Here is a 15,876-nt window from a genome sequence, read left to right as displayed (position 1 = left end):
AAAGGTCAAGATACTTTTGAGGGCAAAAGTCTCCTATATGAAAATGTTCATTCATCCAATGAGAATGTTCACTGTAGGCATTCCAGGGAGTTTCACCTCTCATAGATCTTAAGGGCATACCTAGGAAGAAATCAGAGATGACTGATCTTCTCTTGAGTAGCACAAAAACCACATTTCAGAGTGGGTTACAGATTGGCACCGTGCATTTGACAGAAAAGGTGAAATGGATATCAAGAACCAGATCTAAATAGTTTCTAAGTGTCTGTCAAGGAGAAAGTAGGTATCCCCACAGATGAAAAGAGAGAATGGTAATGTTGTCATGATTCATCTTAAGACGTCAGCCTGCCAGAAATGCAGGTATAGAAATGATCATGTTAGGCATCAATATGCTAAGGCATGGGTAATACCTTTGTATGGGTAGAATGAGAATACTACATCCTAGGAGAGTTTCCTGGCAGAACAGAAGAAATGACTGGGTTATACCCAAGTTCCCTGTTAAATTATATAAAGTCTTCCTACTGAACTTAAGTTTGCTCTCCCACTGTGATCGACTATACTTGTATACAAGATGGGACCCAATTAAAAGGGAGGGAAGAATCTATAGTCATTGCATTTATTATGCATCTACTAAACTTGGCCAATTTAAATATCAATATATTATTTAATTCCTTATAAGTCTGCAATATAAGGTTTATAATTCCAATCTTACAGAAGAGAACAATCATATCTCACTCGATGCTATTCAAAGGGAGATTAAAGAACTGCTTCGAGTAGGAGATTGCCTGATCTGTTGCTCTCCAACACCCACCCGCTGACTCCCTCACTGTTCAATGACAAGTAGCTAGCATAAAGGCCAACTCTAGCAAAAGACTTATTTTCAAAAGATCTTTTTTCCTCATCCAGGTGAACTCTGGCAATTGAAGGATATTAGAGTCTAGTAATGTGAGTATGGAAAATAAAACAACAAAAGAAACTGAACCATTCAATTTATGTTCCAAACAGATTTCTGCTTGCTGGGGCTTGAAAGGAAATTTGCTTATTTTCTCACCATCATTGAATGAAACTATTTGTTAAGATGTGTTTATTATACTTACATAAGAGATCTTGCTCAAAGAATTCAAACTCAAGTGAAAGAATCTTTATGATCTCTGGCTCTATCATTTTAACATCCCAGTGAGAAGGCTCATTAACAACTCTAATATTTAATTTCCACAGATGATGAGGTAGCAAAATGAAAATGTGTTTTAAAATCAGACACTTTTTTTTCAAATCATGTTGTCAATATGCCTATGTCACAGTATAATTTTTACAAACTCAAGAACACAAATGTATAGTAAGCATGAGTCAAAAAATATATTTAACATACTAATAAGGGAACAAATAAGGTGGTATAGCTGGTTCAAAGAGAATTTGAAAGAATCAGTAAATAAAGACACTAAAGGAATGCATAAATAAAATTGCTAGGTAAGATGCAAAACTGGCTAGTGTTGCATACGAAAAAAACCCAGAAACTTTTGGGGTTATTTTACTTATTTAGTTTTTACTATATAAAGCATTTAAATCTCGATTAGACAAAGCTCTACGAGTTAACAAGTAACTTCAAGTCTGGTCCCTAATTAGTAGTAAATAATAATCCAAATAAAGGTCAACTCGTTTTTTTTTTTTTCTGTACAGTGCCAGATAGTAAATATTTGAGTTTGTGGGCTAAATGGGCATCTGTTACAACTACTCAATTCTACCATTGTTGTACAAAAGTGGTTCAAAACAATACCTAAACTAATGAACAGGGATGTATTCCAATAAAACTTTATTTATAAAAACACGCTATGGGCCATGTTTGGCTGGTAATTCTCTTTGCCTTAGGGAATTGAATAGCCCTGGGTGGGCCTGTTAAATAATGTTCCAGCAGAACTGAAAAGATATGCAGTAATTCTTTGTATTACCTCCAAATTTTGGAGAATTTTTCTTAGACCATGTCTAATTCATGAGATCTTACCCAATTTACTAGTTTTCTCAGCTTTAATTTCCTCACTTGTTGAATGGGGATAATTTTCAGGAATCCTTGGAGTGTTGTAAGTATTCAGAAGATACTTATTCCTTCCAACCTCCATTTCATTTTATTTTTTTTAAATAATTTTAAAAAAGTTTCAAAAACTTTACTTCTTAGTATTCTCTAAAGCTCTTAGCAACCATTTTACTTTTATTCTAAGTTTAAAAAGTGAGCGATGATCTCACATCATCTTTTATAGTATCTTTCAGTGAAAACAAAGCTCTTTGCTTAAGTTGGAGGTAGAGACCAACTGACTTAAGAGACTCACAGAGTAAAGACCAAATTGTCCACAACTTATTTTCTTTCTTAACCCAAGATAAGTCCTTTATGTAAGGATCGATTTGATGGAGGGCTACACTGGCCCAGCAAATATTAAAAATGGAATTACTTATGACTTGTCTTTCTCATCCATATATGACTTGAGCTGTAAGGACAGCTCTGGAGACTGAAAAGGGAGTCATTGTCTCGGTGATTCTTACATACCAGGAATTTACCAAATCTACCAGTTCATCTAACTTCCCTAAGTCTGTGTGAACTTAACCAACATGAATGACAAGCTTGAACTATAACCATGTGGATGTGGGTGGGGGTCATTTTGATAGTTATAAAGATGGTTTAGGTGGGATATATCCTAAGATAATAAACCCACTGGGCTTTTTGAAAGAAATATACTTACTTTCTTAGAAGATTTTTATCACACAGTGCCTTGGACAAATAATTCAACCAGGAATATGATGGCAGACATACATATAAGAAAGTGAAGATTGCACAGGATTAACTAGATAGAAAATATGACTCACAGTGCAGTTAAAACAGAGGTCTCAGCAGATTCCCAGAGAGCTTGGCCACTGAGATAGTCTTCAGAGTTGTCCCACTTGAGCAAAGAGGCCAGAAACTTGTGTCTTTGAACCTTGTGTCTAATTAGTCATGATCTTTGGAAAGACATTCTATTAAGGAGGCAAGCTTAAGTAATCAGTATCTGTTATTTCCAGCACAAAATAATGTACAAAAATCATTTGTGTTACTCTGTGCAAACAATGAACTAGAATAGAAAGAAATCAAGAAAGCACCCTATTTGAAATTGCATAAAAAACTGAATACCTAGGAATAAACTTAAAAGGAAGCAAAGGATCCATACAATGAAAACTATAAGATACTGTTGGAAAAAATATAAAAAATATATAAGAAGGGCCTCCCTGGTGGCAAAAGGGTTTAAGTACCACAACATCTGCAGTAAGAGTTTGATTCCCCAGCCAGCCAGGGAGCTACCCATATGGCGCAGCAGACCTCTCTTGTCTTGCCCGCTGCTCCCCTCAGCAGTGTATTTCAGTCAGTCTGCCTGTTCTGTTCCCCACTCTCTCTCTGGTGAATCCTCTCAACACCCCCTGCCCTGCCACACACACACCTCTGGCCTGTGCCCCAGTTCTTGTATGCATAAATAAATGAATCTTTTTTTAAAGAATTCCACTCCTAGGAATCTACCCAAAGGATGCAAAAAACATTAATTCAAAAAGACACCTGCACCCCTATGTTTATTGCAGCACTGTTTACAATAGATAAGCTATGGAAACAACCCAAATGCCCAAAAATAGATGACTGGATCAAGAAGATGTGGTATAGATAAACAATGGAATACTATTCATCAAAAAAGATAAACTCATGCCATTCACAGGAACATGGATTGAGCTAGATGGGATCATGCTCAGTGACGCCATAAGAAAAAAGAAAAATATTGAATGGTTTCACTTATAGGAAGAATATAGGGAAACCTAATAAGGGATCAGGAAAATTAATAATAATAATAATAACAACAACAACAAAACAAAATTAGCAGGCAACCATAAATCAGAGACATTCTATGAGGAAGGGAGGGGAAAAAGGATCAAAATAGGGGAGTGAAGAGCACAGGGGACAATGGTGATGCTCCAATGGTGAATTGGAGGTGGGAATTTTATGGGGAATACATAATGATATAAAAGATTTAAATACAAAATAAATTCTAAAAATTACTGATATATATACATATGCACAAAAGACTACAAATAGCCAAAGCAACCCTGACCAAAAAAAAAAAAAAAAAAAAAGGAATGGCATACCACATCCCCAGAATTTAAACTATATCACAAAACAATAGTAATTAAAACAATATGCCATTGGAAACAAAATAGACACATAGACCAATGAAATTGAGACTCCCAAAATATATGGATAGTTAATATGAAACAAAGGAGTCAAAAGTATACATTGAAGAAAGGAAAAACCTCTTCAACAAATGGTGTTGGTAATACTCAAGAGCCATATGCAAAAGAATGATACTAGACCACTATCTCACAACAGACAAAATTAACTCAAAATGGATTAAAGACTTAGAGTTAAGACCTAAAACCATACAATACATAGAATAAACATAGGCAAAACTACAACATCTATGTCAAGGTTGTCTTTTAGGACTCCACTCCAACATCAAGGAACAAAAAATCAAAAACAAACAAAAGGGACTTTATCACATTAAAAGCTTCTGCACAGTAGAAAAAAAAATCATAAATAAAAAGTCACCCTATTGAATGGAAGAAGATGTTTATACATCATACATCTGGCAAGGGACTATATCTAAGATCTACAAACAACTCATTCAACTCAACACAACAATAGCCTTCCCCCCAAAAAAGTCCAAAAATGGACAGGAGAACTAAATAGATACTTTTCCAAAGAAAACACTTTTCCATTCCAGGCACATGAACAAATGCTCATAATCACTTATCATCAGGATAATGCAAATCAAAACAATGAAATACCATCTCAGACTCCTGAAAATGCCCAAATCAAGATGACCAAAAACAACAGAGGTGAGGTTATCTAGAAAAATGAATTCTCATACACTGTTGGTGGGAATATAGACTGGTATGGAACTTACAGAAAACAGTATGGAGGTTGCTCAAAATGGTAAAAATAGATCACTATATGATCTGGCAATTTTACAACTAAGTAATTACCCATTGAATGCAAAAACACTAATTCAAAGGGAAATATGTTCTCCTATGTTCCTGGTAGCACTATTTACTACAAACAAGTTTTGGAAACAACCTAAGTGCCCTAGGACAGATGAGTAGATTAAAAGATATGTTTTATACACACACACACACACATACATACACAAACAATGGAATGCTATGCAGATATAAAAAAGATAAAATCTTGTCATTTGCAACAGCAGATGGAACAGAAGGCAATTATGTTAATCAAAATAAGTCAGAAGGAGAAAGACAAATACTGAATGATTTCACTTATGTGTGGAATATAAAACAAAACAAAGGATTTAACAAAACCAAATCAAAATAAAACCTCAATATTTTACTACAGAATGAGGCTATGAGAGTGGGAGGATAGGGTGGAGAGCAAAGCATGAGGGGATCCAATTCATCATGGTGGAGAGCTCAGGGTGACTTGCTATTGGGTATGGTGTGGTAACATGCATCTAATGAGGTATGACTCTACCTCTTCATGCTACGAATTGCTATAAACCAATCTTACCTCAAAAAAAAGATTAATATAAAGTAGACAAAATGTGTGTCAAGAAAGAATCCGATTAATGAAATAAAAATCATTGTTCTATGAAATTAAAAAAAAAGTTGATATTACTTGACATCCAAATGCATGACCACTGGATTCATTTTATTAACTGGATATAGAAAAGTATTGGAACAAAAACATTTAGAAGTTAATAAAATGAGATATTTTAAATTTTAAATATTCAGAAAAATTATATATATTATATATAACATATATACATATGTTAGATGTGAAATGTGTTATATAGTATATATTATGTATATATAATGCATATATGTATGCTATATACATATAATAACATATAGGTGTATATATATATCATATAGTATATATATATGCCTGCTACTGGGTAAAAAAAATAGGCTTATGTTGTTAAGGAAAAGTTCATTAGAGAGTGAGTGAAGAAGTTTGCTCCTCTCTCTGTCTCTCCTATTTCCTGATAGGAACTGGAGATCACTGAACCTGCCTGGATTTGTTTTCTTATCTGCAAAAGAGTGCATCAATTGGAAAGTTTCTTTGAAGTCTAAAAGGCGTTAATTTGTAAAGTACTCTATTCTATTCCTAGACAAACTAAACCGTTAGTAATTTTTTCCTCTTATTCTCACACATCTGTCCAGCGCCTGCCACTGCAAGTATGTCAAATTCATTTAGGTTCAATGACTTGTATTTTAAAAAGCCCATCTAGTCTGATAACTTGCAAAATATGCTCAGATGCTTGAGGTTGTGCACATATTACAATACACCCACAATACTTTGTCATGACTTCTAAATATTGATAACTCTGGGGACAGTGTGATAGAGGCTGTACTGACCAGCAGAGAAAACAGAGTAATGACCACCTTCTTGTGGTAATGCCTTTTCTCTTTAAGAAATACAGTTTTAGGGCCTCCCTGGTGGCATAATGGGTTAAGATGCAACCTATGAAGCTATTTACAGTCACTGCAGCATGAGTTTGATCCCCGGCCAGGGTGATACCCACATGGTGCAGCAGGCTTTTCCTGACTCACCCGCTGTTCCCCTCAGCAGTGTATTTCAGTAGATTTGCCTGTTCTATAGTATATTTCAGTAGATTCCAGTAGATTTGCCCCACTCTGTCTCTGGTGAATCCTCTCACCCACTGCACCTTTGGCCTGTACACCAGTTCTTGTATGCATAAATAAATAAACCTTTAAATGCTTTATTAAAAATATTTCTCTACTTAATACACTGGTATTAATGGAACACATATAGAAATGTGTACATGATGTACTTTAGGAACCTGAAATCTTACAGGGCAATTGATATTATCAAATAAAAAAAGAGCATCAAACATCAGATAGAAAAGTATAGATCATGTGCTTTGGAATAAAGTGGGTAAAGAGATTATTTTCCTTATAATTCAGCAGAATCCTCTCACAGATTGTAATTAAACTCTTAAGTGTGCGTGAATGTTTTGAGAGTGAATGTGTGTGGGGTTTGTGTGTGAGTCTGTGTGTGTGTGTGTGTGTTAGCTTGGGTTCCAGCAGAAGCCCCAACAGGTTATATCTATATCTATATCTATATATCTATCTATATCTATCTATATCTATATCTATATCTACATCTGTATCTGTATCTAATATCTGTATCTGCATCTGTGTCTATCTATAGATCTATCTCTTTGTTTATATCTTCAATGCCTATATATGAAGTCAAATGTCAGTACTTTATTTGGGAAGTTGATGAAGCACCAATAGACAGATAGAGAAATGACACAGGAAGGGAAGGAATTCAATAAATGATAGACACTAAGAAGGTAAAACCATGGGCAACTTATATCCCAACAGGAAGTTCTAGAAGCAATATTAAACAAACACCTTAGACTCATTCCGTGAAAAGGATGAAGAATCTGTGTTTTTTGTCCACCATTCCTGACACCCCTAGGTTGAGGTTGTTTCTGGGGATTAAGAGTTAATTTTAAGACATCTTTTGCCTGCCTGTGCCACGTCAGAACAGACTTGGTGGCCAGAGAAAGCCCTCAGACAGAGTGAAGTGCTGAGAGCTGGAATTCAAGTTAGTGAGTTTGAAATATTAAAGACATAAGATGGGGCTCCATACATAGTGTGCATGTGTGTGTGTGTATGTGTGCATGTGCATGTGCATATGCACACACAGATAAGGATATACAGAGAGTGAAGACCTTCTAATCTGATAGAATGAATCACAGTTTAATAGGAGCAAAGTATACATGAAAGGTTGTCAGATTAATTAGATGATATGGATGCATAAAAATCTACATTTCCAATTAGGGACATTTCTCTAACAGCTTCCTATTTCCACAATGAGATTTGGAACCACAGATCTCTTCATGGAGGTACTGACAAAATGCTGGTTGTTCCTGCTTAAATGCATTAATGAACCAAGTGTTGATATGGCCATAAGATTTCCCTCCCATATGCTTTTCCATGTCTGTCAAGTGGCAAAGGAAAATGTTCAGGTCGCTCTAAGGTATTTTGCATTTCTCTTGGATTCTTCTGGAAAGGTAATAGTACTATGGGTAAAGAAGGTAATCTGGTTATGCCTGCTTGAATATGGATTCTAATACCCTCTAATAATACATATATTATTTTTTTCTTAAACTCCAGTATGCTCTAAAACATAGAGTTTAGAATCTAGAGCCTAGATCCAATAAGTCATGAGCAATTTGCTATTTTCCATAAAGAAGGATTCTCTCTTAAATCATTAATTAAATATTACAGATCATTTTCTATTTGGATAATATTAAATTTAATTTTTTAAATAAAGCTGTTCAATTAAAATTTTGTATGTATATATACTTTCTAAAGGTTTTTTAATAACTAGATTGTCTATATGTGATAGAAAGAATTTATAATCCACTGATGAAACAAAGTCCCGTATATTCTAAGAGTACTTTCATAGTAAGCTTTTGGTTTAGAACAATCCATACTGTATAGCAAATCAGGTAATTCTCTGGAGATTAGAACTAGGATGACAGAGGGCCTGACTGACAGAGTGACACAAGAAGGTGCTAGTAGTGGCAGCACACCAACAAGAAATTTTTAAGAATTCAGTATCTTCTGGAAATAATGTATTTTTAAATAATCTGCAGATGCCAGCACTGATTGATTTTGAACTGATCCTTTCTGGCAGTAAAGTACATTTTTCCTTTCTACAGAAAAAATTCATCTCAGCCATGGCTTTTCTGAAACATCTCATCTGTGACATCCTCCTTCCTCATTGGAGTCTGCAGTTCACCTTCAATGGACATAGATGGTTCTTCTAAACACACAGTTGATCATGGCGCAACCTTCTCCTACATCAAGTCCTCAGTGCCCCCAACTTTTAGCAAAGCTATCTGTATCCTATTTAAATGATTAATGTTTGTGTTACATTGTTTTTTAATCCAAAATAAAATGAGAAAAATATGTGATATAAAAGGGAATTCTTTATTATATTAAGCTAATTGAATTCAAAGGATTACACATTATTCTGTGTAATTCTGGTAATTTTCACTCTTTTTCTAAAATTTGCAATTATATACTCCTTATGAAATGATGATATATTAGTCAGGAGAGGCTTACTCAAGTAAGGTAACAAACAAAGCTCCAAATCTCAGAGGCTTAACAAGAAAGTTGATCGCTTACTCATGCAAATTGACTGCTGACCTAGTAGGATTCTCAGGAACCACTTTTCCAAGCTGTGAGGCAGGGATTCAAATGACTTGCTTATATATTGTGGCAACCAGGCCCTCCAGGATCACTATGGAGAGAACTAGAAGACACAGCACAGCAGTTCTCTGTCACAGCCCTACAGTGACTCACATCCCAAGTTATTGGCCAGAAAAGGTCACTTGTCCTGATCCAATTTAAAGAGGCTGGGAAGTATAGTTTTAAGTCTGTCTGGGAAGGCAAGAACAACATAAGGAAGACAAGAAATGTGTTGTCAAAATGAATCTTTGCTCCAATATAGGGGAACCAAATAAGAGATCAGGAAAAAAATTATAATAAATTTTAAAAAATTAACAGGCAATTATATAAATCACAGACATTCTACGGGGGGAGGAGGAGAGAGAGGGATCAAAACAGTGGTGGGAAGAGCACAAGGGACTATGGTGATGGTTCATAGGTGAATTGGTGATGAGAATTTTATGGGGAATACACCTGAGAGGAGAAAGCATACATTGTACAAAAATGAACAATGATGTAAAATATATATAAATAAAAAAATAATATTTTTAAAAAATGAGTCTGTCGCAGATGATAGTGACAGGTGGGCAACTCTTTTCTAACTGCTATGCAATGGCAAAAAAAAAAAAAATGACATCCTATGTGAATACTCCACCTAATTTAGGTTAATTTATGGTGCATGATATGCCACAGTTTAGGAATGACTGATGTGTTCGATGAAACCTAAACATCCTGGCCTATAATGCAGGCCCCTTCAAGCTCTGACTCTGGCAATATCTCCAGACTTATCTACACACAATCCCTGCTATGAGTCATACTCCTGATTTTGTGTCATTGCAATTCATGACCATGTGCCCTGTGCCAGTCATTGTCCTATTCTCCTTTTAGACTCCTATGGAACATCACCCATATTTTGACACCCCTACACCCAATCAATACACTCTATAGCTCTCCATCAACATTGATCCCAATTTCACTCAATATTTGTAGACATTCATGAAATCTCGATAGAGCAAGAATTCTTTGAAGAAAGGGACCATGTTTCCCCCCATGTGTTGTTAAAAAACATGTTTTTATTAAAGTATTGGTTTACTACATAATAAAGGTTTCAGGTGTACAGTTATATAAATTAACATCTGTATATACATTGTTTTCACTACTAAAATCCCATCCGTCACCTTTTCTTCATCTTTGTAATCCCAGAATTCTTAGACTGCAGGATTGAGTGGTTAGTAAACACTGCCAGAAAGCTTTATCCAGTTGACCAAGAATGTCCTTGTTTATATTTGAATCAGATTTTTTGGAAATGTTTCAAAAGAGCAGCTTAACTCTATGAAGTAAACTGTACTTTAGCTTAAGTAACTTTTAAAAGTCACTAATTCATTAGTGCTTATCTTTGTTCCTCCCTATTGAAAAACTGGTCCATGTAATTGTTCCAACCGCATGCAGTCCTGCTCCCCCACAGCGAAGGGATTTAGTAAATCATTCCAATTTATTCTGGATGGTAGGATTTGTGCTGACCCTGTGATACTTCACTAAAAAACCAATGAGGTTATCATTTTCTTAATTGTTCAGGGTTCAGTGAATCTGACTTTGATTATGTCCTGATGGAATGATCTAGAAAAGTTTTTGAACTTACTGACTGTACAAGGAAAGGACAAGCGATATGAGGACAGGAACATTTGTCGCCTTGCATAATGACTACCAAAAGTCTCTGCAGAGATGGATGAGAGCAATGAGTAACTGAAAGCAAGGAGGAGAAATCTCTTGAGGAGTGTTCACAGCACTCAATATACTTGATGACATTGTCTATCTCCTCTTTACAAAGGTTCAACATCAATAAGGCAGGCTCTTCCCCTCTCTGGACTTACGATGGAGTATTTGCTGGGGTTACAAAGGAAATGAACAGACCAGTATAATAAATGAAGCTACAAGACATATGTGCGAAGAACCACACCAATACTAAGGTGTGAGTAGTATGCAAGGGAATAAGAAATTACTGACTCATCCTCTCATGTTCTATAACAGCTACTGGCAAGTGGATGTGTAAGTGAACCTTGATAACTTTGGAAAAATAGTCAAGTACTGAGCAAGACACAATTTGTAATTCTTGGCACAGTTTGTATTATTGGCTCCCTAAGTCTGGGACAGTATTGAAAAGGGAAGTACCTATAAACAGGGTGAATAATGTGTAACTATAATATATTCTCTGTTTATTTTTACATCAGATGTTTGGAATGTTGGCATTATTAAGAAACTAATTTAATTTTGATTCCCCTTTGAACCCATGATGTTACAGTACAAAACCCCAAAATGAGCTTTATTACTACTGGTGAAAATTGGGTGCTGGTACCATAATTATTCCAATGTTGCATTTTGATACATCTCTTCTAATTAACAGAATCTTTGAAATTTGCTGGCAATTTTTTATTTTATGAAAAGGCCATTAATAACAATAAAAAGGTACACATTTGAAATTGGCCACCTAGTCTAATTCTTAGAGCTTTTCATCTTTGGATTGATTTGCACATCTCAATAATTACGGAGGTGGGCACATATTATTATACCCATTTTGCAGATGAGGAAATTGAAACTGGAAGCTTTGGAGACTTGCCCAAGCAGGTGAGAATAACTCCTACACCAAGACTCTGGAGACACCTCCAAACACCAGTAATCATAGAGGTTCAGTTACCATAACACAGTCTTTCTCATACTGGGTATTATTGATACTTGGGCCTGGATAATTCTTGGTTGCGGGGGCCTGTCCTGTGCACTGTAGGAGGTTGAGCAGAATCCATGTCTTCTACTCTCGCACCACCAGAAATCCCCCAGTTATTATAATCAAGATTTCCCCCTGGAGAACAAAGTTGCCTTTGGTTGAAGACCACTGCCTTAGACAAACAGACAAATGTTTACTTGCTTCCTCTCTACTGGCTTCATGTTATTAGGGTCCTTAGTTTCTTTGAAACACTGTGGAAAGCTGTTAGTTCATCTTTTCAATATGGCTTGACACTTGGACAAGCAGCAGTTTTTAGTGTACTGACTGCACAGTGAGAAGACAAGTTAAGATGAGGACAGGAACCACATATATTTCCTTCAGTTAAAATTTGTTCCATGCATCCTGCAGGGGAAAAGGAGGGAGAGGGATCAGAGGGAGGGAGGGAGGAACACACAGAAATGTGGTGAATCTGCACGGGAGTATTGGTGAAGGAAATTGTATGGGGACTACACCTGAGGTTGGGGGGAAGCAAACATTGTTTAAAAATGAGCAATGCTGTAACAAATATATTAAAAAAATTTAAAAAATTTGGTCCATGAATGGGAAAGTGAGCTACTGGTGCCACCCTGGGACATGTTACATACTTTAGACACATTGCACAATTTCATTCTCTAGCCATTTCTGTAGCATGTATTAAAAAGCTCATTTCACAGATAAGGAAATGTTTAGAGAAGGAACTATTCTAACAATAATTATATGTGTATCAGCCTGGACTTAGGACCCAGATCTATCTGGTTTGAGAGCCTGCCTCTATTCTTTTAGGCCAGTGTCATTCAAATTGTAGGTTTCATACCATTATTAGATTGTGAAACGAAGTTGGTGAGTCAAGACTAGCATTTTTTCTTCTAATTATAGACACTAAATGGAATAAAAGGTAAATTGATTGAAAATATACAAGGGAATTACATCTAATAAGGATAAAGTATTGTTTGATGAGCCTTTGTTCACTTTGTGTGTGTGAGTATGTGTGTGTGTGCACATGTATGTGTGTATTGGTAGTTGATAATGCAAAATATACATTTTTCCTGTGTGTCAGAAATATTTGCAAAATACTGCATATTACCTATTATTTGTCTTGGAGTGGCTAGAGGATGTTTGGCATTATTAACTCATTTTCCTAAATTGGAAGTTTGTACTTCCATGAGTCTAGTTTATTGATCATTTTGTCCACCTGATCTGACTACTCTGATGTCAAATTAGGGGAAAGTTGAGGGACATCTCTAAAAAGATGATACCAAGGATATTTACTAGCTCCAAAAACTGGAAATTCTGGTGTTGCACAAACACAGATTGGGGCTGGCCCTGAGGATTACTGAGTTTCCAGTTTTCTGAACTTTCACTGATGACTTATGTTTCCAAGAAGCATTTCCCTTCCATTCCAGACTCCAGTCTTATTTCTCAAAGATAATCACACTCTATAACCTAATCACCCTCTATAACTCTATAACCTGTGGTGATAACCACCACAGCTGAACAGGGAGTTAAATAGCAAAGGACAAGTGAGCATTGTAGAGTCCCAGCTCCAGCCTTAAGTCTGAGTGCTGAAGATGGGATTTCAAACTGAACGACAACTGCTTAATAATCAACATATTTTTAATACATTCTTGCAGAATATATGGTTATTTTCTTTTCCTTTAAATATGGTTTTTAAATTGTGTTCCCATCTTACAATTTTCTGTTATTTTGGAGATCTTTCTATATCAACATATCTAAATCTACTTTTTTGTTGCATGAAAATCCACTACCTGGATAAACAGTATTCAATCATAATGTTTTCATATATAAGGGAAGTATATCTAAGAACAATTTGGTGAGATGAAGGGCTTCTGTTTTAATTTTCACATATATTGCTGAATTACTCTTCAAAAAGATAATAGCCATTCATTTTCACACTTATTTTTAGAGTATTTTTCCCACAGCCTCAGAAACATTACATAACAAAAAACTTCGTATGTTTTGCCATTTTAAGATAGGAAATCATACTTCATTGTTAATTTGTTTTGCATTTTTCAATTTAGTGTGAGATTGAGCATCATTTCATTTATTGTAAACTCTTTGCATTCCTTATCCTGTTTAAGTCTTTGATCCACTTTTTCTATTCATTTGATATTTTTCTTATTGATTAATAAAAACTCTTTACATATTGAGTATGTTAGCTCTCTGAAAAACACTCTTACACATATATTTTGTTGGAAATCTTGTTCAGAAAACTGTACAAATAGCCCACTATGAATTATTTACAATTTACCCATGTTCTCTTCATTCAGCTGCGGAGAGTCTTCCCTGAAGGCTCTATTCAGAAATGATCTTTTTGTTTTGTTTTGGTTTTATTTTTATAGATTTATTTATTTATGCATACAAGAGCTGGGGTACAGGCCAGAGGTGTTGGGGGGGGGTGAGAGGATTCTACCAGAGACAGAGTGGGGAGCAGAACAGGCAGATTGACTGAAATACACTGCTGAGGGGAGCAGCGGGAGAGCCAGGAGAGGTCTGCTGCGCCATGTGGGTTTCTCTCTGGCTAGCTGGGGATCAAACTTGTGCTGTAGAGGCTGTGATTGCTTCATAGTGTGCTGCTTAACCCCTTGTGCCACCAGGGAGGCCCCCCAGAAATGATCTTTTTGAAAGTTAATTACTACAGCAAAAAATCTATCAATTTTTCTTAGGGACCTTTCACTTAATACCTTATAATTTTCTCCTTGTATATAATATAAATCTACACAGGATGTTTGATGGATGATTTGTGCCATCCTTGTTCAATTCCTTAATAAATAGTTCCCGAGATGCTCCTATCAGCGGGCACTCTTCCAATTGTTGGGGGTACGGTAATGAACAGTCAAGATGGGTACTCACAGTTAAGTTGCAATGGATAAAGATAGCTCTTGGTTTTTAAAAATAATAGAATTCAGATGTATCAAGAGCCATGATGGAAATAACTCGGGCCACAGGACAGAATAACTGAAGTGGGGCTAGGTGAGATAAGCTTCAGTGGCTGTCTGAGAAGATGACATTTTGAGTTGATGTCTGAGGATTGGGGGGAAGTTGTCATGTTCCTGTTCCTCAGCATGGTCCAGGGCTGTGCTTGCCACATACCATGTTTTGACAGATATTCACTGAATGAGTGAATCAATCGATGATGGCCCGAGGTTCTGGCCGTGGCCGTGGGAAGCACTTTAGCTTATGTTGCCTTTAAAGTTCTGTTATGAGGAGCTGTTTAGACAAGTTCTAGGGTAGTTTTTTTACTTTGGGGAGGAAAGAGATTTTCCTTCAGTTTTATTCATTACTTATTGCAAAAGCGATTTTGCAATGACTGATTTCAACATTTCTCCCTGGGCTTCTACACCACGCTGGTCCTAAGCAAGCCTGAGCAAGCGTCCAAAACCAAGGTTTTTCCTTTAAGCCTGACCTCCCAATCTGCCACGAGGAAGTTCTGCATACCTCTACCTATGTGAGGTTCAGTGTGGAAGTGAGAAGGAAGTAAAAACAGGCCCTGCAGATGCAGAGGATGTATTTTCAGAATCTCTCCTCCCAAAATATTTCACTCAGATCCCAAAAACTCCTGCTTAGACAGTCTCCAAGGCTGGATTTGCAGTGGATCATGCATGAGCCCCATCTTGTGCACCTCCAAAAATATTCCATTGTATAATTTTTAAGACAGAGAAATTCAAACACACTTAGAAAGCTTACATTTCATTGACTGAGACACAAAATACACAGTGGGGGAAAAAAGAATAATGGATAGAATGGTGAATTGAGTCTTGAATCAGTTTCTTCTTTCATTTTTGTTTTTAAGGTTAAAGACACTTTGGGCTATC

Source organism: Talpa occidentalis, unplaced genomic scaffold (assembly GCF_014898055.3).
Source record: "Talpa occidentalis isolate TD23 unplaced genomic scaffold, MPIMG_talOcc4v2.1 talOcc4.10, whole genome shotgun sequence".
Lineage (NCBI taxonomy): Eukaryota > Metazoa > Chordata > Mammalia > Eulipotyphla > Talpidae > Talpa > Talpa occidentalis.
Note: the sequence above shows the minus strand (reverse complement) of the source record.